This window comes from Mustela lutreola, chromosome 6 (genome assembly GCF_030435805.1).
Source record: "Mustela lutreola isolate mMusLut2 chromosome 6, mMusLut2.pri, whole genome shotgun sequence".
NCBI classification, from domain to species: Eukaryota; Metazoa; Chordata; class Mammalia; order Carnivora; family Mustelidae; genus Mustela; species Mustela lutreola.
In genome coordinates, this window is record NC_081295.1 from 124,089,203 (window position 1) to 124,115,513 (window position 26,311).

General features: G+C 44.4%; 1 pseudogene; it reads left to right on the top strand.

Moving 5' to 3' along the window:
* The first annotated feature begins 267 nt into the window (after positions 1–267).
* Positions 268–14,741, top strand: LOC131834397 (putative HLA class I histocompatibility antigen, alpha chain H; annotated as a pseudogene).
* Positions 14,742–26,311: the final 11,570 nt, after the last annotated feature.

Below are 26,311 nucleotides of genomic sequence, written 5' to 3' on the forward strand. Positions count from 1 at the left end.
AGACCTGTGGTCCTGGGGAGCCCCAGTTGATATATGGCCCTTTTCCTGGAAAGGCCCTAGTGCAGTATGGACAGACAGTTGCCTGGCTGCTGCTGCTGCTGCTGCTGCTGCTGCTGCTTTTATCACCATTGTGTGTGTTCTTTCTCCAAGAACAAGAAATCAATAGCAGTTATGGGAGCCCAAGTGAGAAATCTGGGGAGTGGGGGTGGATGGGAGGGGCTCTCATGGATGTGGGCCCCTCATGTCTCCCTCTGCATAGACTGTAGGGAAAGACAACTTCTGTAACAGGAGCCGGAAGTCAGATTTCTGAGAGGGGTTGGGAGCCATGTCTGCATCCCCACCCTTAGCCCTGCTCACAGCCAGGGACACCAGGGCCCTTGAGTGGTGAGTATGGCCTCTCCTTGCTCTGAGTGAGGGTTGGACAGTGGGGCTGGGACTCCCTGCTCTGAGCTTGTCCTTCCCTGTCTCTATTCTCAGGCTAAGCAGGGCTCTTCCAGGGATGTTTCCATGTGGTAGGTGGTGGAGAGGTGGTGGCAAGGGCAGCTTCGGGATGCAAAGGGTGGACAGACAGCCTCAGGCTGGGGTCTCAAGAATTTCCTACACCTCATTTACAAGAAGGTTGCAACAAGCACTGTCTGAATTGCCTGGGGGAGTCCCTACGAGGAAAGAGGCAGGAAGGCCCTGGCAGCCTCAACCAAGCAGCATTTGGGGAGGACCTGTGATTCCAGGTGTAAGTGGGCCAAGAAGGAGCAGGGAAGGCCAAATGCAGCTTGGGAGCCTGGGCCAGGGGTGAGGATGGAGGACAAGGCCAGGCCTCTGAGAGCATGTAGTGCTCTGAGTCAGGTTAAGTACAGACTCCACTGGAAGCCACTTTTTCTACACTGGGCCTGTTGGTCTCCTGAGCTTTCTGATGTCCCTTCTGGTTAGGAGCTGCTGGCTCAGGACCAGGGGAGGGATGAAGCTGAGCTGTAGGTGGGGTCTGTGCCTGTGGCTGAGCGTGGCCAACAAGCAGACAACAGCCTGGAGGTACACAGGTGCTTATGCAGGTGGGGATCCAGACAGCTAGGGAGAGAAGATGCTATGTGACCACTACCTGGCCTGGAGGAAGAGGTAACAGATACCTGTCTTTCAGGCATGCCCTGTGCTCTGTAGTTGGATGGGTCAGGGCTTGAGAGGAGGGAAAGCATTGAGTTTATGCTCCAGGGTGTTGTCCTTGGCCGTGGGGCACTTTCTTGTTCCTGTCTGGTAGTTGGTAGAAGCAGGCCCAGGTGACAATGCTGAGGGATCATGGTGGGGTGTGGGGACGGGGTTGGGGGGGACCAGCAAAGGCTGAGGAAAGGGGTGTGAGAGAGAAAACAGTGAGGGTGTTATGCTCCTTCAGATAAAGGCAAGGCTGAATTTGGACAACTGAAGGAGAAGTCACACAAAGCACACAAGGCAATATTTGGCACCAGATAGGCTTCTATTGGTTTCTCTTTTCTCGATGAGCTTGTTAGCCTTCAAGACCTGGGTTAACACCAGATGGCACCAACAGGCCATAATGGCAGCAAACAGCATTTAACAACCTCAGGGCATCCCCACTGAGAGGCAACATATTCTGGAATATTCTAGACCATTCAGATCTCAAAGATGACTCTAGCCCCAACCCATATCACACAGAGCAGAAGAGCTGCTGTCGGGCCTAGCTGACTCACAATGAGAGAGAATAAAACATGGTTGTACCATTTGGAGATTTTTTTTTTTGTTATTTAGCAATAGGTAACAGCAATGTCTAATGTACTACTATTATTACATTTTATTTATTGTCTGTCTTTCCTGTCAGATGGGAAGCATTAAGACAATATGTATTTTGTCTGTTTCCTTAAATGATTACCAGGCCTAACACAAACACTGGCCCAGAGGCATTCATGGAGTATACTTAAAGGAAGGAAGGGAGGGAGGGAGTAAGGATGAATTGTTGTAGGCAGAATTCCTTAAAGTTGGCTTTGGGGCTGTAAAGAGGAAAGTTTGTGGGCATTTGGCATGAGGAGTTTCTTATGATTTGTGTATGTATGTGTGCACGCACCTGCATGAGTTCCTTTGTGAGTTTAGTATGTACATATTGGTCTTGGCTGCCTGAACAAGGAACCAGGAATATGAAGAGTAACTCCTGCACTCATATTTCAAATACATGGGCAGTATAGACAGGTAGCACTGCTGATAATTGAAATTATCAAGTCTGAGGAGAGAATGAAAAAAAAAAGGCAGGGGGCGCCTGGGTGGCTCAGCGGGTTAAAGCCTCTGCCTTCGGCTCAGGTCATGATCCCGGAGTTCTGGGATCGAGCCCCGCATCAGGCTCTCTGCTCAGCGGGGAGCCTGCTTCCTGCTCTCTCTCTCTCTCTCTGCCTGCCTCTCCGTCTGCTTGTGATTTCTGTCAAATAAATAAATAAAATCTTAAAAAAAAAAAAAAAAAACTGAAGAAAGTGAAGAGACCCTAAGGGAGCACTAAGACACCATAAAGGGAATCAACATATGCATTTTGGGAGTCCCAGAGGGCAAAATGGGAACCCTTAGAAATCTACTCTAATGAGAGAAATCTCTGTCTGAAAGGGACTCAGGGGATGAAAAGGGCATAATTCTAGGTGGCCGTGTGGTCTCAAGTTCCCAGGAGTCACAGAACTAACAGGGGTGCCTAAGCCATTAGAGTGCCCAAACAGTGAAGCAGTGAAATGTTTATGTTCAGTGAGCCAGGAGGGAACTCTCAGCTTGGGTCGCCATAAATCGGGAGCCAGGCCTGATCGGGTGACCACTCCACCTGCACACCCAGAAAAGGACTGAAACACTTGGACCATCTGCCATTCCCCAAGAGGGGTGGAAAAGGGGCCCCTATAACTGTGCAACAGCTCACAGTGTGGCAACCCCATAAAGGACAGCAGGGCAAACCCAGCTGTCCCTGGGGAGCATCAGAGCAGGTAAGCCCTCAAGCCCCCAATCGCTCTCAGGGCACTACAAAAGGCAGTAACATGAGACCCTCAGACTCCCCTGGGGAGGGACTGCTGTGGGCATGCACCACAGGAGTCTGCAGATTTGGGCCCACACAAAGGTGAAGACTATTTGTCCCAGAAAGTTTACTGAAGAGATGGGACGGTGATCTTTCTGTTCTAGGGCTGGAGACTGGGACCCAGCCATTTTCATTCTGATCCTCTAAAGAGGCATGGAGAGCCTTCAGGGAACAAAAGCCACACATAGGACCAGCTTACACTGAGGCCCAGGGCCCTGGCAAGGAGTGGTGCAACACCACCCAGGTAAAGACACCTGAAAAGCAGCACAGCAGGCCCCTTCCCTAGACCAATTGGAAGAACAGGTGCATAGATGGTTTACAGTCTACAGGACTGTAAAACTGCAGCACTGGGGGGAAATAATATACATAACTCAAGGTTTTTTCTTACAATTCCTATATCTTTCAGTCTAAAATTTTCCATTTCTTTTTTTTTTCTTTTTTCCCACTTGAACTAGTTTCTTATTTTAACTACTCTTTGTTTTTAAGTCACGTTTAGCTTTTATTTTTTACATTTACACTTTATAGATAAAAGCTTCATTTTTGGTCTTTTTTTACTCTATTCAATTTTATTTTTGTATATATAGGTTTTGTTTTCTTTGTAATTTTGGGACTAGTGTCTTCTAACATACAGACCAAAATTCACTCAGGAACAAGTGGATCGCCTTGCTTTGTCCACCTTATGAGATTATATTCTCTTCTTTTTTTTTTTTTTTTTTTAAGATTTTATTTATTTATTTATTTGACAGAGAGAAATCACAAGTAGGCATAGGGGCAGGCAGAGAGAGAGAGAGAGGAGGAAGCAGGCTCCCTGCTGAGCAGAGAGCCCAATGCGGGACTCGATCCCAGGACCCTGAGATCATGACCTGAGCCGAAGGCAGCGGCTTAACCACTGAGCCACCCAGGCGCCCTATATTCTCTTCTTCTACTCTTTTTTGTTTTGGTTTGGTTTGGTTTGCTTTTCTATTCTTGTTTCTGACCTCTTTGGATTTGTCTAGTGTGCATTGTGCTTGAGTTGTGGTTGATATTTTTGCTTCTGCTCACTCACTCACCCATTCTTCTCTGGGCAAAATGACTAGGAGGAACTCACAATGAAAGAAATAAAGCAAGAGTAAGGTTTTCTGCCACAGATCTAATTGAGATGGGTATAAGTAAAATGTCAGAGATGGAATTCAGGGTAGCAATTATAAAGTTAATAGCTGGGCTTGAATAAAGAATAAAAGACAGTAGAAGATCTCATAGGGAAGAAATGAGAACTAATCAGGCCAACTTAAAAATGCTGTAACTAAGGGGTGCCCGGGTGGCTCAGTGGGTTAAACCTCTGCCTTCGGCTCAAGTCATGATCTCAGGGTCCTGGGATCAAGCCCTGCATCTGGCTCTCTGCTGAGCAGAGAGCCTGCTTCCCCCTCCTTCTCTCTGCCTACCTGTGATCTCTGTCAAATAAATAAAATATGTATTTTTTAAATGCTGTAACTGAAATGCAGTCTAAATTGGATGCTCTAAGGGTGCCTAGGTGGCTCATTGGTTAAATGTCTGCCTTCAGGGGCGCCTGGATGGCTCGGTGGGTTAAAGCCTCTGCCTTCGGCTCAGGTCATGATCTCAGGGTCCTGGGATCGAGCCCCACATTGGGCTCTCTGCTTGGCAGGGAGCCTGCTTCCTCCTCTCTCTCTCTCTGCCTGCCTCTCTGCCTACTTGTGATCACTGTCTGTCAAATTAAAAAAAAAAAATGTCTGTCTTCAGCACAGGTCATGATCTCAAGGTCCTGGGATCAAGCCCTGCATCAGGCTCCCTGCTCAGTGGAGAGCCTGCTTCCCCCTCTTCCTCTGCTCCTCCCTCTGCTCCTGCTCATTCTCTCTCAAATAAATAAATATATATTTTTTTTAATTGGAAGCTCTAACAGCTATGGTGAATGAGACAGAAGAGAGAGTAAATGATCTAAAAGAGATGCTGATGGAAAGGAAGAAAGTTGAGGAAAAAAGAGAAAAACATCTAATAACCCATGAAGGGTTTCATGGCATCGAGAAACCGATGCCATGAAACATGCCAATGTCAGAGTTACTGGGGTAATAGAAAATGAAGAGAGAAAGAGAGGGCCAGAAGGTATATTTGAGCAAATCATAAATGAGAACTTCTCTAATCTGGGAAAGGAAACAAGCATTTATGTCCAAGAAGCAGAGAGGACCCCTCTCAAAATCAATAAAAATATATCAACAGCCCAACATATAATAGTGAAGCTTGCAAATTTCAGAGACAAAGAGAAAATCCTGAGAGCAGCTCAACAGGAGTCTCCTCCTGTGTATGCAAGAACATACACTAACATCAGACCTATCCACAGAAACCTGGCAGCCCAGAAAGGGCTGGCAAAATATATTCAGGGTACTAAATGAGAAGAACATTTAGCCAAGAGTTCTTTTTTTTTTTTTTTTTAAAGATTTTATTTATTTATTTGACAGAGAGAAATCACAAGTAGACGGAGAGGCAGGCAGAGAGAGAGAGGGAAGCAGGCTCTCTGCTGAGCAGAGAGCCCGATGCGGGACTCGATCCCAGGACTCTGAGATCATGACCTGAGTCAAAGGCAGCGGCTTAACCCACTGAGCCACCCAGGCGCCCCTAGCCAAGAGTTCTTTACCAAGCAAGGCTGTCATTGAGAATGGAAGGAGAGATAAAGAGGTTCCAGGAGAGACAGAAACTGAAAGAATATGTGACCTCCAAGCCAGCCCTGCAAAAATATTAATGGGATCCTTGTAAGTGAAGAGAAAGCTCACGAGTAACATAGACTAAAAAGAAACAGAAACAATCTATAGGAACAGGGACTTTTCAGATAATATGACATTAAATTCATATATTTCAATAGTTACTCTGAATGTAAATGGACTAAATGCTCCAATCAAAGGACATGGGTTATCAGATTGTTTTAAAAAACAAGATCCATCCATATGCTGTCTACAAGAGACTCATTTAGACCTAAAGACACCTCCAAACTGAAACTGAGGGGTGGAGAACAGTTTGCCACATTAATGGAACTCAAAAGAAAGCCAGGGTAGCAATCCTTGTATCAGACAAATTGCATTTAAACCAAAGACTGTAGTAAAAGAGGAAGAGCAGCATTATATCACATTTAAAGGGTCTATCCAACAAGAAGATCTAAAAATTGTAAATGTTTATGCCCCCAAAATGGGAGCAGTTATATAAACCAATTAATAACCAAAGTAAACACATTGATAAGAATACAATAATAGTAGGGGACTTCAACACACCCACTTAGAGCAAAGGACAGATCATCTAAGCAGAAAATGAACAAAGAAATACGGGCTTTGAATGACACAATGGACCAGATGGACCTCACGGATATATACAGAGCATTCCATCCTAAAACAACAAAATACTGGTTCTTCTCAAGTGCACATGGAAAAGATCACATACTGGTTCACAAACTGGGTCTCAGCCAATACCAAAAGATTGGGATTATTCTCTGCATGTCTTCAGACCACAATGCTTTGAAACTGGAACTCAATCACAAGAAGAAATTTGGAAGGAACGCAAACACTTGGAGGTTGAAGTGCTCCTTACTGAAGAATAAATGGGTCAACCAAGAAATTAAAGAGGAATTTTAGGGGCGCCTGGGTGGCTCAGTGGGTTAGGCTGCTGCCTTCGGCTCAGGTCATGATCTCAGGGTCCTGGGATTGAGTCCCGCATCGGGCTCTCTGCTCAGCAGGGAGCCTGCTTCCTCCTCTCTCACTCTGCCTGCCTCTCTGCCTACTGGTGATCTCTCTCTGTCAAATAAATAAATAAAATCTTGGGGCGCCTGGGTGGCTCAGTGGGTTAAAGCTTCTGCCTTCGGCTCAGGTCATGATCCCAGGGTCCTGGGATCAAGCCCCACATCGGGCTCTCTGCTCAGCGGGGAGCCTGCTTCTCCCTCTCTCTCTGTCTGCTTCTCTGCCTACTTGTGATCTCTGTCTGTCAAAGAAATAAAATCTTTTAAAAAAAAAATAATAAAATAAATAAATAAATAAAATCTTTTTTAAAAAAAAGGAATTTTAAAAACTCCTCGAAATTAATGAGAATGAAAGCAAACTGGATCATAACCTTTGGGATACAGCAAAGGTGATCCTATGAGGGAAGTACATTGCAATACAAACCTTCCTCAAAAAATTGGAAAAATCTCAAATTCATAAGCTAACCTTAAACCTAAACAAGCTGGAGAAAAAACAGCAAATAAAGCCTAAACCAAGCAGGAGAAGAGAAATAATAAAGACTAGAGCAGAAATCAATGAAATAGAACCCAGGAGAACTGTAGAACAAATCAATGAAACTAGGAGCTGGTTCTTTGAAAGAATTAATAAGATTAATAAACCCCTGGCCAGATTATCAAAAAGAAAAAAGAAAAGAAAATCATTAAGGAAAGAGGAGAGATCACAACCAACACCAAATAAATACAAACAATTATAAGAACATATTATGAGCAACTATATGCCAGCAAATTGATAATCTGGAAGAAATGGATGCATTCCTAGAGAAGTATACTACCAAAACTGAACCAGGAAGAAAGAGAAAACTTCAACAGATCATAACCAGTAAGGAAATTGAAGCAGTAATCACATATCTCCCAACAAACAAGAGCCCGGGCCAGATGGCTTCCCAGGAGAATTTTTTTTTTAATTTTTATTTATTTATTTGTCAGAGAGAGAGATCACAAGTAGGCAGAGAGGCTACAAGTAGGCAGAGAGGCAGGCAGAGAGAGAGGGAGAAAGCAGGCTCCCCAGTGAGCAGAGAGCCCGATGTGGGGTTCGATCCCGGGACCCTGAGATCATAACCTGAGCCAAAGGCAGAGGCTTTAACCCACTGAGCCACCCAGGCACCCCTTCCCAGACGGATTCTACCAAACATTTAAAGAATTAATACTTATTCTCCTGAAACTGTTTCAAAAATAGAAATGGAAGGGAAACTTCCAAACTCATTCTATGAGGCCGGAATTACCTTGACCCCAAAACCAGACAAAGACCCCATCAGAAAGGAGAATTACAGATCAATATCCCTGATAAACATGGATGTCAAAATACTCACCAAGATACTAGCCAATAGAATCCAGCAGAACATTAAAAGGATTATCCACCAGGACCAAGTAGAATTTATTCCTGGGCTGCAACATCTGTAAATCAATCAGTATGATAGGTCACATTAATAAAAGAAAAGACAAGCACCATATGATCCTCTCAATGATACAGAAAAAGCATTTGAGGGGCGCCTGGGTGGCTCAGTGGGTTAAAGCCTCTGCCTTCGGCTCAGGTCATGATCCCAGGGTCCTGGGATCGAGCCCCATGTTGGGCTCTCTGCTCAGCAGGGAACCTGCTTCCTCCTCTCTCTGCCTGCCTCTCTGCCTACTTGTAATCTCTGCCTGTCAAATAAATAAATAAAATCTTTTAAAATTTTTTGAAAAAGAAAAAGCATTTGACAAAATACAGCATCCTTTCTTAATTAAAACTCTTCAAAGTGTAGCGGTAGATGGAACATACCTCAATGTCATAAAAGCCATCTATGAAAACCTTACAGCGAATATCATTTTCAGTGGGGATGAGTGCTTTTCCTCAAGGTTAGGAAAATTACAGGGATGCCCACTCTCACCACTATTGTTCAACATCATACTAGAAGTCCCAGCCTCAGCAACCCAACAACAAGAAGAAATAAAGGCATTCAAATTGGCAAAGAAGAAGTCAAACTCTCACTCTTCACACATGACAGGATACTTTATGTGAAAAACCCAAAACCTACCCCAATTGCTAAAACTCATACAGCAATTGAGCAACATGGCAGGATACAAAATCAATGCACAGAAATCAGTTGCAGGGGCACCTGGGTGGCTCAGTGGGTTAAAGCCTCTGTGTTTGGCTCAGGTCACTGGGATCCAGCCCCGCATCAGGCTCTCTGCTCAGCAGAAAGCCTACTTCTCTTCCTTTCTCTCTGCCTGCCTCTCTGCCTGCTTGTGATCTCTATCTGACAAATAAATAAAATCTTTAAAAAAAAGAAAGAAAGAAAGAAAGAAAAGAAATCAGTTGCATTTCTACACACTAACAATGTGACTAAAGAAAGAAATTAAGGAATTGATCCCATTTACAATTGCACCAAAAACCATAAGATAACTAGGAATAAACCTAACCAAAATAGTAAAGGACCTGTACTCCAGAAACTACAGAATAAATATAAAAGAAATAGAGGAAGACACAAAGAGATGGAAAAAGCTTCCATGCTTATGAATTGGAAGAATAAACATTGTTAAAATGTGCTGTCCAGAACAATCTACACATTCAATGCAATCCCTATCAAAATGCCATCAACATTTTTCACACAGCTGGAAAAAACAATCTTAAAATTTGTACAGAATCTGTACAACACCTGAACACCTGAACACCCTGCGGGGCTACTACAACCAGAGCGAGGCCAGTGAGCGACAGGGTCGGGTGCAGATCACGACCCCCATTCCCCACCCACGTACACGGTTCCGAGTTCCAAGCGTCACCGGGAATTGAAAGAACCCTACCGGGAACTCTGGCCCTCCCCGAGCCAGCGGTAACGTTTAGGCAGTTTTACTTGTGTTTGGACTTAAAACCCTGCCTGTTGGGGCGGGGAGGGTCTCACACCTACCAGTGCATGTACGGCTGTGACGTGGAGCCGGAGGGGCGCCTACTCCGCGGGTACAATCAGGACTCCTACCACCGCGCGGATTAAATCGTCGTGAGCCAGGACCTGCGCTCCTGGACCACACTCCGCTGGTGACGCGGAACTCTATAGGAACTATAGGAACTACGTGGAGGGCAGGGGCGTAGAGTGGCTCCCAAGGTACCTGGAGAACCCAAAGGAGACCTTGCAGCGAGCAGGTACGAGGGGCCACGGGGGCCTCCCTGATCTCCCCTCCCCTGGGGCTGGCTTCCCTCCAGGGAGAGGAAATGGACTCAATGTCAGAACACCACCCTCCCACGGGTGGGGAGAGGGAGGTCCGCCTGGGTGTTCAGGTTCCTACTGGAGAGTGACTCACCCAGAGGGCTGCTTTTCTCTAAAGGACAATTGAGGAATCCAGTCTCTCCCAGGAGGCAGGTGGAGGCCATTCCTGAAATAACCCATCAGCCTTTCCCTTTAACCCTGGCAGCTACCTTGGAAATCATGACTTTCCCCTCTCAATGCCTTTTTCTCCAATGATAGCATCTTTGGTGTTCCGACTCTGGGTTTCCTGACTCATTCACCCTGCACCACAGTCAGGACTACTAGTGTGGTCTCCCTCTTAGACCTCCTACCCTGGGTTCTCTCCATGATTCTAGAATTCCTAGATTAGGAGATCCCAAAAGTTAGGTTGATGACTGGGCTTTGTGCTTCTTCAATCCAAAACAGTGGCCCAGCGTTGGTGGTATAGTGGTGAGCATAGCTGCCTTCCAAAACAGTGGCCCTGGTCACATGAATGCCCTTTCAGTGGCCCATAAAGGTAAGCCCGAGTGTGGTGGATTTTCTGATTCTCTTCCTCAGAAGCCCCCAACACATGTGACACCCACCACCCCATCTCTGACCGTGATGCCACCCTGAGGTGCTGGGCCCTGGGCTTCTACCCTGCAGAGATCACCCTGATCTGACAGCAGTGAGGGAGAGGACCTGACCCAGGAAACAGAGCTTGTGGAGACCAGGTCAGCAGGAGATGGAACTTTCCAGGAAGTGGGCGGTTGAGGTGGTGCCTTATGGAGCAGAACAGATAAACATGCCATGTGCAGCATGAGGGGCTGCCCGATCCCATCACCGAGAGATGGGGTAAGGAGGGTTTGGGGTCGAGCCTCTTCTCAGGGAAAGCAGAAGGCCTTCTGGAGAATTCCAGCAGGGTCAGGATTCAAACCAGAGGTCTGGAACCCCCACTGTCCCTTCCCTTTCCAGAGCTGCCTCGTCCCACCATCCCCATCATGTGGATCATTGCTGGTCCGGCTCTCCTTATGGTCGCTGTGGTATTTGGAGCTGTGATCTGGAGGAAGAAATGCTCAGGTAGGGAATGGAGTGGAAGGATCTGAGGTTTCTTATCCCACTGGGGGTTTCCTAGATAGCAGACCGTCCTGCCTTGTAACTGGAAAGTACCATCCCTTGCACATGTACTTGCCCACTCTGGAGCCGATCACTAACACTGACTCTGTAGCAAACACTTGTGACAATGAAGGATACATTTTCATCTTGACAGTTGTGGTGATGGGGACCTGACTCCCAGCAGTCACAGGACAGAGAGGAAGGATCCTGCTGAGAACAGACCTCCAGCAAGTTAGGTAACCCAGTGACCCCACACCTCATTCTTCGTGTTTCCTGATCCTGTCCTGGGTCTTCAGGCACAATTCTGGAAACTTCAACTTCAACCAGGACTAGGAGTTTCCTCTAGGATCTCATGGCCTCTCCCTGTCCTCAGCCTCTAACATGATATTTTCTTCCCACCAGAGGAAAAGTACCAGCCCGATACCAGGCTCCTTGCTAAGCAGGGAGTCTGCCTCTCCTTCTCTCTCTGCCCCTCCCCCTGTTCGTGCTCTCTCTCTCACTCTCTCAAATAAATAAAATATTAAAAAAACAACAACAAATAGGGGCGCCTGGGTGGCTCAGTGGGTTAAAGCCTCTGCCTTCAGCTCAGGTCATGAACCCAGGGTCTTGGGATCTAGCCCCGCATTGGGCTCTCTGCTCGGCAGGGAACCTGCTTCCCTTCCTCTCTCTCTCTGCCTGCCTCTCTGCCTACTTGTGATCTCTGTCTGTCAAATACATAAAATATTAAAAAAAAAAAAAAAAAGAAGAAGAAGAAGAAAAGAAAAGAAAAAACAAATAGAGCGCCTTGGTAGCTCAGTGGGTTAACCCTCTGCCTTCAGCTCAGGTCATGATCTCAGGGTCCTGGGATCGAGTCCTGCATCAAGCTCTCTGCTTAGCAGGGAGCCTGCTTCCCCCTCTCTCTGCCTGCCTCTCTGCGTACTTGTGATCTCTCTCTCTCTGTCAAATAAATAAATAAATAAAATCTTTAAAAAAAAAAATACTATTCAGCAAAAATACTCAGCAGTGAGGGGCATATGGGTGGCTCACTGGTTAAGCCTCTGCCTTCTGCTCAGATCATGATCCCAGGTCCTGGGATTGAGCCCTGCATCGGGCTCTCTGCTCAGCAGGGAACCTGCTTACCCTTCCCCTGCCTGCCTCTCTACCTACTTGTGATCTCTCTCTGTGTGTCAAATAAATAAATTAAAATCTTTAAAAAAAAAAAAAAGGCAGTGGAATTACCGATAGTTCTATTTTAATTTTTTGAGGAATCTCCATACTGTTTTCCATGGTGGCTGTACTGATTTACATTTCTGCTATAATGCATGAGAGGGGTATCTGGGTGGCTCAATGGGTTAAGCCTCTGCCTTCAGCTCAGGTCATGATCTCAGGGTCCTGGGATTGAGCCCCACATCAGGCTCTCTGCTCAGTGGGGAGCCTGCTTCCCCCTCTCTGAATCTGCCTGCCTCTCTGCCTACTTGTGATCTCTGTCTGTCAAATAAATAAAATCTTAAAAAAAAAATAGTGCATGAGGGTTCGCTTCTCTCCACATCATCCCCAACACTTGTTATTTCTTCTTGTTATTTCTTATCCTTTTTTTTTTTTAAAGCAAACTCTATAACTAAAGGGGGCTCAAACTTACAACCCCAAGATCAAGAGTGGCATGCTCTACCGACTGAGCCAGTCAGGCTCCCTCTTGTGTTTTTGGTACTGGCTATTCTGACTGGTATGACATAACATCTCAAAGTGGTTTTGATTTGCATTTTGATGGGTAAGGAAACAACAAATTGGTAAGTACAACATGTATGCATGCTTGATGGACAGATACATAGACCACAAGCTCTAACCAAGAGTCCCAAAACCTCATAAAAGAGATAACATGTGAGCTGCATTTGAGGCATGAGTAGAAACCCAAAGGACACCCAGCACAAGTGAATGCTGTTCAGAAGTGTCTTTGCCTGGACCAGGCCTGGATTCAGATGAAGCCGACCGAGGTGCCAGGTGCTTTCGGGTTAAGAAAGTGTCCTGAATTCTGACTATTCAGAAGTCACAGCTACTACATGTTGAAACGTGAAAGAGTCTGATTTTTTCTGAAAAGCAAAATCCTGCTAAAAGGCATGTTAAAAAGCAGAGTGCTGGGCCCTGACCCCTGGACTTTCTGATTCTATAGGGCCTGAAATCTGCATTTCTCACAAGTTCCCAGTTTGGGAGCTTCCCAGCTTGCCCCAAGTCCACACTTTGAGAACCTTAGTCCTAAGCCTGTCTGGTTTGGTTTCTAGTATCAGAAGAGGTCTGGAAAAGGACTGGGGCAGAGGTGTAGGATAAACTAAACCATACCTGCCCCTCCCTCAAGAACCCTACTCGCACCGCAGATAGCAGATATCCAGTGTGGATTGCCTTGGGTTCCAGGAAGGGCAGGCACCCAGGTCACACCCAGATGCAGAGGTCTAAGAGTGTCATCCAGAAGCAGTGCTTTACACACAGCACCTGGGGCTTCCTAGGACTCTACAGATGGGCTCCTGCCCCTCAGACCCTTCCCTGCCCTCACAACATTGACCTCCAGGCCTTGTTCTATCATACCTCAGCTGCTGGGACCTATGATGTGACTGGAGGAACACTGAGCATACTTTCCAATCCAAATATAGGGTAAAGTAGCCTGATAATTTTTTTTCTTTTTCATAGCCTGACAATTATAAGACAGCTAACAAAGATAAAAGAATGGGCTAACAATGATGGTCTTGATATTTTGGCAAAGGGCTTCAAGTAAGATGTCCTAGACTAAAACCACCGAAGTGATTTATTTTTGAGTCACTGGGACTTTCAACCCACTTGGACACTAGAGGGCGTCCTGAGATTTATAAAGCTACAAGGGTTGTGTCTAACTACCAAAAAAGTCTTGGAGATTGGGCTTTCCTGCTTAAACCAAGATTTGGTCCACTTCCTTGACCAAACAAATTGCATTTATTGAGTAATCATGCCCTTATTTTACCCTTTTATGAATGAAAGACAATTTTTTTTAGATAATGTATAAATTTTAATTTAATTTTTTTATTATTAACATATAATGTATTATTTGTTTCAGGGGCACAGATCTGTGATTCATCGGTCTTATAAAATATGCAGCACTCCCCACCACATATGCTGCCCTCCCCAATGCCCATCACCCAGCCACCCCATTCCTCCCACCCCCTCCACTCCAGCAACCCTTGGTTTGTTTCCTGATATTAAGAGTCTCTTGTGGTTTGTCTCCCTCTCTGGCTTCACCTTGTTTCATTTTTTTCCTCCTTTCCCCTATAATCCTCTGCCTTGTTTCTCAAATACCATATATCAGTGAGATCATGTGATAATTGTCTTTCTCTGATTGACTTATTTCACTTAGCATAATATCCTCTAGTTCCATCCCCGTCATTGCAACTGGCAAGGTTTCAATTTTTAGTGGCTGCTTAATAGTCCATTGTATATATATGCCACTTTTTCTTTATCCATTCATCTGTTGATGGACATCTGGGCTCTTTTCATAGTTTGGCTATTGTGGACATTGCTGCTATAATCATTGGGGTGCATGTGCCCCTTTGCATCACTACATTTGCATTTTGGGGGTAGATAGCCAGCTGTTCAATTGCTGTGGTGGTAGAGTAGCTCTAATTTCAACTTTTTTGAGGAACCTCCATACTGTTTTCCAGAGTGGTTGCACCAGCTTCCCACCAGAAAGGAGGTTTCCCTTTCTTTTTTCTTTTTTTTTTTTTTAAAGATTTTATGTATTTGACAAAGAGAGATCACAAGTAGGCAGAGAGGCAGGCAGAGGGAGAGAGAGAGAGAGGAGGAAGCAGGCTTCCTGCCTAGCAGACAGCCTGATGCAGGACTTGATCCCAGGACCCTGCGATCATGAGCTGAAGGCAGAAGCTTAACCCACTGAACCACCCAGGCGCCCCAGAGGTTTCCCTTTCTCTGCACTTTTGCCAACATCTGTCGCTTCTTGACTTGTTAATTTTAGCCATTCTCACTGGTGTGAGGTGTTATCTCATTGAGGTTTTGATTTTTATTTCCCTGATGCCAAGTTACGGCCCTTTTTCACGTGTTTGTTGGCCATTTGGATGTCTTCTTTGCAGCAATGTCTGTTCATGTCTTCTACCCATTTGTTGATTAGACTGTTTGTTCCTTGAATGTTGAATTTCGTTAATTCTTTTTTTTTAAGATTTTTATTTATTTATTTGACAGAGAGAGAGCACAAGTAGGCAGAGAGGCAGGCAGAAAGAGAGAGGAGGAAGCAGGCTCCCTGCCAAGCAGAGAGCCTGATGCAGGACTCAATCCCAGGACCTTGAGATCATGACCTGAGCCAAAGGCAGAGGCTTAACCCACTGAGCCACCCAGGGGCCCGAATTTCATAAATTCTTGATGGATTTTGGATGCTATCCATTTATCTGACACGTCATATGCAAGCATCCTCTCCCATTCTGTCAGACTTTGAACCCATATGGACATCCTGAGATTTATAAAGCAACAAGCGATTGTGTCTAACCACCAAAAAAGTCTTGGAGATTGGGCTTTCCTGCTTAAACCAAGATTTGGTCAACTTATTTGACCAAATTACATTTATCGAGTAATTATGTCCTTATTTTACTTTATTTTAAAGAATGAAAGAAAAATATATAAAGAAAGATAAAGCGTTTAAAAAGAAAATAATGAGGGGGTGCCTGGGTGGCTCAGTGGGTTAAAGCCTCTGCCTTTGGCTCAAGTCATGATCCCAGGGTGCTGGAATTGAGTCCTGCATCGGGCTCTCTGCTCAGCAGGTAACCTGCTTCTCTGTCTGCCTCTCTGCCTACTTGTGATATCTCTCTGTCAAATAAATCAATAAAACTTTTTTAAAAAGAAAGAAAATAAAAGAACATGCTGAGTTAAAATGGTAGTAAACACCCTTATTCAAGGACTGATATAATTTTCAATTGTTTATCTTAACAAAGGTGAAGGAATTATTCCTGTCATGTATTTTCCAGTTTTTTTATTTTAAGTTTTCCAATTTCATTTGTTTTGTCTCATTTGGAATTATTATTTGTTTTATGGGGTTTTTGTGTTCTTATTTTTGTTTTATGTTTTGATTTAGTTCAAAATTCAAGAGCTTCAAAAAGGTAAGTAGTCTCTCTCTCACCCTTCTCCCATTCCTGACAAGCAACCACTGATATTAGTTCCTTGCTTATTTTTCCAAAGACACATTATGCTTATGCAAGCAAACATTAATTAATATAATAATGTCTAATATATACATTTTCCCTTTTACACAAATTTTGACATTTGCTTCCCCACACCTTGCTTTTTTACACTTAACCATGTACCATGGATACCCTCCCATAAGGACATCTTAAGAGTTTTCTGTGTCTTTTCTATTGTTCATTTTAAAGATTTATTTATTTTTTTGAGAGAGAGAAAGCAGAGGGGAGGGTGGAGGGAGAGGGAGAAAAAAAACTCAAGCAGACTTCTCCCTGAGTGTGCAGCCCTACCAGATCTCAGGACCATCAGACCTGAGCCCAAAGCAAGAACTGGATGCCAAACTGAATCAGCCACCCAGGAGCCTCGTGTCTTTATTTTTTAATGGTACTCCATTGTATAGATAGACAATGCTTCTTTTTTTTTTTTTTTTTTTAAGATTTTGTTTATTTATTTGACTGAAAGAGAGAGAGAGCATGCACAAGCAGGTTCCCCACTGAGCAGGAAGCCCAATGTGGGCTCCATTCCAGGACCCTGGGATGATGACCTGAGCTGAGAGCAGACACTTAACCACTTAACTGACTGAGCCGCCCAGGTGCCCCAACACACAGTGCTTCTTAACCAGTTCCCTACTGAGATTATTTATGTTTTTCTGTTTTTAAAATAGATGCTGCAGGGGCGCCTGGGTGGCTCAGTGGATTAAGCCGCTGCCTTCGGCTCAGGTCATGATCTCAGGGTCCTGGGATCAAGTCCCGCATCGGGCTCTCTACTCAGCAGGGAGCCTGCTTTCCTCTCTCTCTCTCTCTCTCTGGCTGCCTCTCTGTCTACTTGTGATTTCTCTCTGTCAAATAAATAAATCTTTAAAAAAAAAAATAGATGCTGCACTACATAATTTTGAATATAGCAATCTTATAGGTATGCAAGTTATTTTTGGACACCTTCCTAGAAGTGGGACTGCAGGGTGTGTGTGTGTGTGTGTATTTTTTTTTTTAAGATTTATTTATTTAAGAGAGAGAGCACTCATGTAAGTGTGTGGGGGTGGGACAGACAGAGAGAGTCTTCAAGCAGACTGCCCTCTGAAGGGTGGGATCCCTTGCCCCATGAGATTACCACCTGAGTGAGACCAGGAACAATTTTATTTGTTTATTTGAGAGAGAGCATGAGAACTTAAACCCTGAGATCAAGAGATGCCTGATCCACTGACCAAGCCAACCAGGTACCCCTGGATATACACATTTTTAATTTGGACAAAAATTGCCATATTACCCTTCTGAAAAATATGACCAGTTTTGCAGTTCCATCTGCAATGTATCTGAGTACCTGTCTGGGTATGCTATTTTTTAAATGATGAAAATATGTCGATGCATGTTTGGGGTTATTTGTGTACCGATGATATTTGAAATCCTGGGATGAGATGAAACTAGAGTGATTAAGAAGGCAGTGAAAATAGAGCAAGCAGGGGTGCCTGGGTGGCTCAGTGGATTAGGCCTCTGCCTTTGGCTCAGGTCGTGATCTCAGGGTCCTGGGATAGAGCCCTGCATTGGGCTCTCTGCTCCGGGGGGAGCCTGCTTCCCCCTTTCTCTCTGCCTGAGTCTCTGCCTACTTGTGATCTCTCTCTGTCAAATAAATAAAATCTTAAAAAAACAAAACAGAACAACAACAACAAAAAAAAACAGAGCAAGCAGCCAAGATACAGTTCTTAAACATGCCAGTATTCAGAGGAAAGTGAGTCAGCAAAGGGAGTCAAAGAAAACTAGCGCTGTATAAGGCACACGGGTTTGGACTGGGGGGCGGGGAAGCAGAACTCTACAATAATAGGGCCACTTCAGAGAACAATTTAGCATCATGAGGTAGCAATGTGCAGTAATTCCACTCCTATAAATATATCCTAGGGGAACTCCCACAAGACACCAGAGAAGCCCCAGAACATTCATTATAGAAAAAACTAAAGGTCCGTGGAGGGGATAAACTGTAGCATATGCATAGCATGGATCCCTTCTCACAGTGAAAATACATGAACTATTTGTGCAAACATGGATTCATCTCATATATAATGTTAACTGAAAAAGCAAGGTATAGAATGATACATTCAGAGAGAAACAATTTATACAAAGTCTTAAAACATGCTAAATAAAGGAATTCTTTAAAAAATCTTGGTAAGGGGTGCCTCGGTGGCCGGGTTAAGCAACTGCCTTTTGCTCAGGTCATGATCCTGGAGTCCTGGCATCGAGTCCCACATCTGGCTCCCAGCTCCATGAGGAGTCTGCTTCTCCCTCTGACCGTCTGCTCTCTCATGCTCTCTCTCACTGTCTCTCTCTCAAATAAATAAATAAAATCTTTAAAAAAAAAAAAAAAGGTCTGGGTAAGGCGGGGCACTTGAGAGGCTAGTTGGTTAAGCCACTGCCTTTGGCTCCTGAAGTCCCTCAGTGGAGTCCCACATGGGGCTCCCAGCTCCAACAGGAGTTGCTTCTCCTTCTGACCTTCTTCCCTCTGATGCTCTCTCACTCGCTCTCAAACAAACAAACAAATAAATAAATAAAAATCTTAAAAAAAAAAAAAAAGTCTTGGTAAGGGTGTCTGGGTGGCTCAGTTGTTAGTGTCTGCCTTCAGCTCAGGTCATGATCCCAGGGTCCTGGGATTGAGGCTCCCTCGCCATTGGGCTCCCTGCTCAGCAGGGGGCTCCCTGCCCTCCCACTCCCCTTGCTTCTCTTCCCTCTCTCTCTCTCTTCCTCTGTCAATTAAATAAATAAATAATCTTAAAAAAAAAATTTTTTTAAAAGGCTTGGTAAAGGGGTTTCTGGCTGGCTCAGTGGGTAGAGCATGCCAACTCTTGATTTCAGAGTCATAAGTTTGAGCACCACAATGGGCATAGAGTTTATTTTCTTTTATTTTTATTTTTTAAAGATTTTGTTTATGGGGCGCCTGGGTGCCTCAGTCAGTAAAGTGTCTGCCTTCGGCTCAGATCATGATCCCAGAGTCCTGGGTCCAGTGCCACATTGGGCTCCTTGCTCAGCAGGGGGCTCCTACTTCTCCTTCTGCAGCCACTCTCATTCACACTCTCTCTCTGACAAATAAATAAACAAATAAAGTCGTCTAAAAATAATAATAAATAAGTAAATAAAATACTTAAAAAATAAAAAATAAAAATTTTATTTAACCAAGAGCAAGAGCTAGAGCACAAGGGGTGGGGACACAGACAGAGAGGGAGAAGCAGACTCCCTGCTGAGCAGGAAGCCCCACCGGGGTTTATCTGAGCCCAAAGCAGTCCCTTAACTGACTGAGCCAAACATGTGTCCCTAGAGTTTACTTTTAAGGAATAAAATAGAATGAAAGTCTTCATAAAATCATAGATATAGGAGTGCCTGGGTGGCTCAGTGGGTTAAGCCTCTGTCTTTGGCTCAGGTCATGATCTCAGGGTCCTGGAATTGAGCCCTGCATCAGGCTCTCTGCTCAGCAGGGGGCCTGCTTCCCCCCCCCACCCCCACCCCCCTACCCCCCGCCTTTGCCTGCCTCTCTGCCTACTTGTGATCTCTATCTCTGTCAAATAAATAAATAAAATCTTTAAAAAAAAAAAACCAAAACCATAGATATATACCAAACACACACACACACACACACACACACCAGGCAGCCCTTGCCTATGCAGTGTTAACAAAGCACATGCATATTACAACCATGCAAAATGAGGACATATATCTCTATTACTCACTATGTATACTACATAGAGGACATAACATAAAAATGTTAAAAATTGACAAACCTGATTGGTGACTCCATAAATCTTTCTTAGAATTCTTTACAATTTTCTTACAGCTAGAACAACTTTGTAATAAAACTTTTGAAGTAAATCCAAAGGAATTAAGCAAAATAAGTAAAATGAAAGAGTTGTGAGTGCAGTTAAAGCCACTGAAGAGGATGCCATTTGAAGTGACAATACTAGGTATGTAAGTTCGTGATCCTGACCAGCGCAGAGTTCCTGAGGAAATCTAAGCAGAAGCCAGAATGAAGAGGACAAGACCAAGAAAAATGAAGAAGTGTGGACTACAGGGGCCTCACACTCTGGGGGTGTGGTAAGGTGTGGAGGACTGGGAGACAGAGTTGGGATTCTGAGCTTTCTTCTTTGGGTCCAAAACTTAGAAGAAAAGAAATGAACATTTACTTAGTTCTTTCCAGAACATTCAAAGAGATCTTCTGAAATAGGTTGTTTTTTTGTTTTGGTTTGGTTTTTTCTGAAGTAGTTTTTGCAAACTGAAAGTTTACAAACTGTTTCTCTAATAGTTCCTGGGTCCCTGAAAGAAATTAGGTACTTTGGGAGGCCTGGGTGGCTCAAGAGGTTAAAGGCTCTACCTTCCGCTCAGGTCCTGATCCCGGGGTCTGGGGATCAGGCTCTGCGGCAATCTGCTAGGTGGGGGGCATGCTTCCCCCTCTTTCTCTCTGCCTGCCTCTCCACCTACTTGTGACCTCTGTCTGTCAAATAAATAAATAAATAAATCTTTTTTTTTTTTTTTTAAAGGAAAGAAAAGGAATTAGGTACTTTGTCCTTGCTTTCTGAATACAAAGACAATGATGTGAAGTTCTTGGGGCTGGACCTCACAATTTGGGCAATCTTTTTTTTTTTTTTTTTTAAGATTTTATTTATGTATTTGAGAGAGAGAGAGAGAGAACATAAGCAGGGGGAGAGGGAGAGGAACAAACAGACTCCCAGCTGAGCAGGGAGCCTGATGCAGGGCTTGATCTCAGGACCTTGGGAACATGACCCAAGCTGATGGCAGATACTTAATGCACAAGCCACCAGGTGCCCTGGGCCATGATTTTTAGTAATGTGTGGAAAAATCAGTAGATTTTCTCTTCTCGAATAATTTATTTTATTTTATTATTTGTTTGTTTGTTTGACAGAGATCACAAGTAGGCAGAGAGGCAGTTAGAGAGAGAGGGGGAAACAGGCTCCCTCCTGAGCAGAGAGCCCGATGCGGGGCTCAATCCCAGGATCCCGAGATCATGACCTGAGCCGAAGGCAGAGGCTTTAACCCACTGACCCACCCAGACGCTCCTCGAATAATTTTTTTTAAGTTCTTTATTAGAATGTTTGCAATATGTCTGTGACAAAGGATTTGGATGTGGAGTATACAAACAACTTCTATAATTTGACAATGAATAAAACAAAGGCAACAAAAATAACAAACATGAGTAAAAGACACTTTACAAAGGAAGATACATGCATTGTCAATGGTCAATATGTATATGAAAAATGTTTCAACATCAATAGTCATTAGAGGAAAATGCAGAGTAAAACCACAATGAGAAACCAGTGTACCTCCGTTAGAGTGGCTAAAAGTAAAAAGATTAATATACTATAAATGTTTGTAAGGATGTGGAACCACCTGAACTCTCATCCATTGCCTATACATAAGAATATAAAACAATTGGGGCATGCAGCTGGCTCACTTAGTAGGACATGCTACGCTTGATCTCTGGTCATAAATTCAAGCCCCACTTTGAGTGTGGAGATTACTTTAAAAAAAAAAAAAAAGGAATATAAAGCAATCACTTTGGAGGGGCGCCTGGGTGGCTCAGTGGGTTAAGGCCTCTGCCTTCGGCTCAGGTCATGATCTCAGGGTCCTGGGATTGAGCCCCGCATCGGGGTCTCTGCTTAGGAGGGAGCCTGCTTCCCCCTCTCTCTCTAACTGTCTCTCTGCCTACTTGTGATTTTTGTCTGTCAAATAAATAAATAAAATCTTAAAAAAAAAATCACTTTGGAAATCAATTTTCTTTTTTTTTTTTTTTAAGATTTTATTTATTTAGTGAGAGAGTGCACGTGAGCTGCAGGAGGGACAGAGAGAGAGGGAGAGAGAGAACCTCAAGCAGAGACCCCGCTGAGTGTTCAGGCCCTCTTGGGGCTCGAATCAATGACCCTGAGATCCTGACAAGAGCCAGAATCAAGAGTCAGACACTTAGCTGACTGAGACACCCAGGTGTCCCAGTCTTGTATCTTTTAATAAAGTTAAACAAAAGGACTCTATGACTAGCTTTTTTGTTCCTAAGTATTTACTCAAGAGAAATGAAGACACGTGTCCATAAAAATGGTGTACACCAAAAAATGGTGTTCATAGTTGCTTTATTTCTAATAGCCCCAATCAGGGAAAACCTCAAAGGTACAAAATTTGTGTACAATCTACAATGGAACCCTACCCAGAAAAAAAAAAAGAAAAGAAAGAAAGAAAGAAAAGAACTATTGACCTATGCAAGAACACGGATGGATTACATAGATATTATGGGAAACGCAAAAAGCCAGACACAAAGTAGGCTATATGCTATGAGTGCATTTGTATGATGTTTTTATTTATTTTTATTTATTTATTTATTTATTTTTAAATTTAATTTAATTTTTTTTAAATGATTTTATTTATTTATTTGACAGAGAGAGATCACAAGTAGGCAGAGAGGCAGGCAGAGAGAGAGGGGGAAGCAGGTTCCCCGCTGAGCAGAGACCCCGATACGGGACTCGATCCCAGGACCCCAAGATCATGACCCGAGCCGAAGGCAGCGGCTTAACCCACTGAGCCACCCAGGTGCCCCAATTTTTATTTATTTTTTAAAAGAATTTATTTATTTATTTGACAGACAGAGATCACAAGTAGGCAGAGAGGCAGGCAGAGAGAGAGGAGGAAGCAGGTTCCCCCACCCTGAGCAGAAAGCCAGATGCAGGGCTCCACCCCAGGACCCCGAGATCATGACCTGAGCCAAAGGCAGAAGCTTTAACCTACTGAGCCACCCAGGTGCCACTGTATGATGTTTTCAAAAAGGCAAAAATACTCTATGCTGATAGTCCTTAGATCAGTGGGTGTTGGTGGGGGGAAAGGGAGACTGAATGAAAGGGGGCAAAGGGAACTTCCTAGAGTGAAGGAAACATTTTACATATATATATGTTTTTAAGGATTTTATTTATTTATTTATATGACAGAGAGAGATCACAAGTAGGCAGAGAGGCAGGCAGAGAGAGAGAGAGGGAAGCAGGCTCCCTGCCACGCAGAGAACCCGATGCAGGGCTCCATCCCAGACCTTGAGATCATGACCCAAGCCGAAGGCAGTGAGTGGCTTAGCCCACTGAGCCAGCCAAGCGCCCCAACATTTTATATTTAGATACAGATGTGGGTGACATCACGGTATGTATTTGTTAAAACTTCATTGATAGGGACACCTGGATGGCTCAGTGAGTTAGGTGTCTGCCTTCAGCTGGGGTCATGATCCCAGGGTCCCAGGATCAAATCCCACATTGGGCTCTCTGCTCAGTGAGGAGCCTGCTTCTCCCTTTGCCTGCCTTTCTCCCTGTGATCCCCCTGCTGGTGCTTGAGCTCTCTCTGTCAAATAAATAAATAAAATCTTTATAAAAACATAAATACGGGGGCGCGTGGGTGGGTCAGGGGGTTAAGGCCTCTGCCTTCGGCTCAGTTCATGATTTCAGGGTCCTGGGATTGAGCCCCACATTGGGCTCACTGCTCAGGGGGAAGCCTGCTTCCCCCTCTCTCTCTCTAACTGCCTCTCTGCCTACTTGTGATCTCTGTCTGTCAAATAAATTAAATAAAATATTTAAAAACAAAACATAAATACGATCCTGGGATCGAGCCCCACATTGGGCTCTCTGTGCAGCAGGGAGCCTGCTTCCCCTGCCTCCCCCACCGCTCTGTATGCCTCTGACTACTGGTGATCTCTCTTTCTCTGTCAAATAAATAAATAAAATATTTTAAATAAATAAATAAACAAACTTCATTGATAGATTCACTAAAAATCTGTTCATTTCACCATATGCACACCATACCTGAATTTAAAAATGTTTATAATAAAATTTTTAAAATTCTAATGATAAAAATGAGCTAATTACAGGTAAGATGTATTGTAAAGGCAAAAACTGAAAAAGAAAAAATCCATTATTAAAGAGCCAGTTGAGTAATTAAGAATGTGATAGGGTTCTCAATTTTTGTGGCTTCTTTATCTTTTTTTAGAATGTAAACTTGAATTGTTGTGTACCTTTTATTTACTTAGTCTTTTATTTTAGATTATTTATTTATTTATATGGGAAAGAGAGAATGAGAAGGGGGAGGATCAGAGGGAGAAGCAGACTCCCGGCTGAGCAGGGAGCCCAGTGACGACTAATCTGGGGACTGCAGGATCACAACCTGAGCAGAAGGCAGTCACCCAACCAACTGAGCCGCCCAGGTGCCCCTGTGGTGTACCTTTTACAATATTTATCTATCTCCTCTCAACTGCAGATTCTTTGAAGGTAGGGGCCACCCCCATTTTTGCTAGTCTGAAAATCAAATATTCTGCATTGTTATGCCTATAAACACGCGAATCATTTCTTTTTTCATTTTGGGACTCTCTTTGGGCCCCACTCCACTCCCTTTCAATCTATCACATACCATCTGTATGGGGCTGAAGTGCCACAGAGAGTGAAGAGGCGGCACAAACAGCTTTTCCACGGTGCATTCACAACTGGTAACAATGCCTGATCTCTAGTACCTCCACATTTTAAGAGAAAAGAGAAAATGTACCAAACAACCACAGGATGACAATAAAAGATCATATATGTCTGCAAGCCAGCATTTTGTGGTTTGTATGATTTGGGGAAAAGAAAGAGATGAGTGTCGCCAGAAGAGCCATGGTGGGGGCGCAGAGGGAGGAACTGATGTAGGTTGATTCTTTGTAGCATATACTCTTTGCCAGGAACTTTATATTAATATCTCTTTTAATCTTCACAAGGTTCATGCGAAGAGGAACCTCCCATTTTAGAGATCTATAACTGAGAGTCAGGGGTTTAAATAACCATTCTACAAAATCACCAGGAGCAAATCTGGATTGATACCCAGGGCTCCTGCCTCCAAACCTGCCTTGTTTCCATTATCCCACCTCAGTACTCCTAAAAAGGAGAAGATTTTGAATGGATCATGAGACTGGGGCTAAAACACAAGCTGATCTCCACAAAAACCATAGAGAAGTCCCCTCTTCACACATCCCCAAGCCCTCCTCAAAGAATTGGAATCATGTCATCTGCCCCACCCAGTACCCCTTCCTCTCCCTCTCCTTTTGGAATGGCTGGAGGAATAGGGGAGGAAGGAAGAAGGAATTGCATTCGCCTTTCTTGGGCCCTCCCCCTCCTGGGATCTCAGTCTTTCTACCATCTACCTTTCCCCACACCAGCCCATTCACTCCATAATCAAGTGCTTATTGTGTGCCAAGAATAACTGTGCTTGCCTCTAGGGATAGGAAAATGAATAAGACAGCACCTGTTCTTAAGGAGTTTAGGGTCTGAGACAGGAACAAAGACACTAGACTAGATTGTAATAACCTATATAATCCCCATCACTGGAGGGAGGACGAGGAAATGCAGGGAAAGGGACCTGAAGAGAGCTGACAAAGCGGGTGTAATAGGTCTAGAACTCTCTTTACTGAAGGACAAATAATGCCCTTCTGACTAAATTCCTTTCCTCCTCCTCCTCCTCCGGGAGGAAGCAGGCTCCCCGCTGAGCAGAGAGCCCGATTCAGGACTCCATCCCAGGATCCTGAGATCATGACCTGAGCTGAAGGCAGAGGCCTTAACCTACTGAGCCACCCAGGCGCCCCGGGAAAGTGAATTTTTAAAAACATGATATTTAATTGGTGAGGAGGAGTCCCAACATTAAAACCCTCAAAACCCCACAGTGACAGTGGCGGTTAAATCCAGAACTGCAAAGGCGAGCTGGACCAAAGCACCCCTCCCCACCTGCAGAGCACGGAATCCTGCCTCTGACTGGATTTTGTTCAATGGGATACAAGGAAAGGGGAAAGTCTCGCCTCTCAGGCAGATACCACACAATGGAAGCCTTCTGGGTGGTGCCGCTGTAGCCTTGGCAGTGGCTGGGCAGGTCTCAAGTGCCCTCCACCCCCACCCCGAGCTCTGAGCTCGGCCTCTGAGACCCAGGCCTCAAAGACCAGGAAGAAGTGAGAGCCTGAGGGCCAAGCACCCCCACCCCCACCCCTTCGGCCTGCAATTGTGCTGGTTGTAGAAGCCAG